The sequence below is a fragment of the Sinocyclocheilus grahami genome, unplaced genomic scaffold (genome assembly GCF_001515645.1).
Source record: "Sinocyclocheilus grahami isolate Dianchi unplaced genomic scaffold, SAMN03320097.WGS_v1.1 scaffold2208.1, whole genome shotgun sequence".
NCBI lineage: Eukaryota > Metazoa > Chordata > Actinopteri > Cypriniformes > Cyprinidae > Sinocyclocheilus > Sinocyclocheilus grahami.
Genome location: NW_015507387.1, coordinates 70,238 through 72,172, shown reverse-complemented (window position 1 = coordinate 72,172; position 1,935 = coordinate 70,238). Strand labels below are relative to the sequence as shown.

General features: G+C 37.9%; 1 protein-coding gene across 1 annotated transcript in view; it reads left to right on the top strand.

Moving 5' to 3' along the window:
- The first annotated feature begins 39 nt into the window (after window positions 1–39).
- LOC107574390 (neuroligin-4, X-linked-like) overlaps window positions 40–1,935 on the top strand; it is a 39,198-nt gene continuing 37,302 nt past the window's right edge. Inside the window, exon 1 of the mRNA XM_016260827.1 lies at window positions 40–253. The gene's annotated coding sequence lies outside the window, so the exon portion shown is untranslated. The remainder of the gene's footprint in view (window positions 254–1,935) is intronic.

The following is a 1,935-nucleotide window of genomic DNA, read 5'->3' as shown; positions in this document are numbered from 1 at the left end:
AGAGAGAGAGAGAGAGAGAGAGAGAGAGAGAGAGAGAGGAATTGATCAGAGCATCGAGATTATCGTGTGTGGGATTAAATGCATGATTTCCACCATTGCAAAGACATTTTCTCCATCCTTTTGCGAATCGGTGAATATCCGCGGTGTTTTATGGAGGTTGTGCGCGCTGGCGTCAGTGTCCGCATCTTTCACTCGTTCGGACGGTTCTCTCGGATTTAAGGGTTTTTTCTCCTTTGCTTTTGCTGATCTAAAGGTAAGCAGCTGTGGCTAATAATGCGTTTTCTTATCTCCCCGCAGGTTGCGTGTGTCTGGATGAAGATGGGTTTTTTTCCTCTCTGATTTGTCTCGACTTTCTATTCATCATCTAGACGCGTAACCATCCTTTGAGTCAGGAACACGGCACAATCTAGCGATGCAGTCGGACATATGCCCATGTTTGTGTCCTCTCTTCGTGTTTTAGCTCGTGAGCAAGTGTCAGGGCAGTGAAGGGGTTTATTAGCGCAGGTACGATCTGTGAGGGATTCAATAACCTACTTTACGCATTCACATCGACTGCACAGCTTTACACTTTCATCCTTTCTAAAAAAATTTGAAAAACCTTAAATGTTAGGCTTTTCGACTCGTTTCATTAATTCATATTTAGATAATACCCCAATAATAGCTGGTGTCATTGGTGACTTATTAGGAAGGGCCTGTGCTTTAATGCAAAGACCCACTTCTATCAGCCCTCTGATGCATGAATGATCAAATCATATCTTTATGATGCATTAACATTCAAAACAAGTACAGAACGATTCCCATTTTCGCTTCAAAATGATGTTTTTGAGCGAGTTGCACATCTATCTTGCAATAGAAAATTATAACTCGATGGTTCTCGATGCATCTCCACTTTTTTTCCATCCATGTTTTGGCCATATAGTTATGGGAAGGAGTGGTTTAGATGATTATAGTGGCTTTTGAAGATCTGACCATTGTAATAGACATCTGCATCAAAGGGTTCAAATATAAAGTTGATCATACAGTGCATTGGGTTGCTTGCATTGCCCTTAATGCTAGTGTCTCAATGTTCTGTTTTACCAAGATAAGAATATAATAATTCCCATTTTTCCCTTTCAAAAGGATGTTTTTTGAGAGAGCTGCACATCTATTGCAACCTGCAGTTGAAAATAATGTTAAATATTCCAGAGGTTCTTGGTGCATCACCACTTTTCGGTCATGTTTTTTTTAATAAATAAATACACACTATAAAGAGTATAGCCATATGCAATTATGGGTTTAGATGATTAAAATGGCTTTTGAAGATCTGACCATTGTAGCGGCAATTGCATCAAAGCGTTCAAATGTACAGTTGATCATATAAACATGTTTTGGTTTGTTTGCATTGCCATTGATGTTAGTATCCTAATGTTACGTTTCATCAAAATAAGAATACAATAATTTCCACTTTCCCTTTCAAAATGATGTTTTTGAGAGGATTGCATCCTGCAATTGAAACTAATGTTAAATATTCCTTAAATTCTTGGTGCATCACCATGTTTTTGTAAATAAAATCACAAGATAAAGAGGACAGCCGTATGTAATTATGGGAAAGAGTGGTTTAGATGATTATAATGGCTTTTGAAGATCTGACCATTGTAATGGACATTAGCATCAAAGGGTTAAAATGCACACTTGATCATATACCGATTTTGGTTTGCTTGCATTGACATTAATGTTATGCATTGTATTACTGGAGGTCATCAGTGATCAGATAAAGCATCTTTTTATATTCTCAACATTAAATCTCTAAACCACCTACAGTATGTAGACCTACATGGTGCACGGATGGAAATGCAATGTGAAAGAGGACGAAATCAGCTTTAAAATAGGTGAGACGCTTTAGTTTGATTGCAACAGCGTTTGTCAGCAGTATATGAGGTCTGATGATTTGCATTG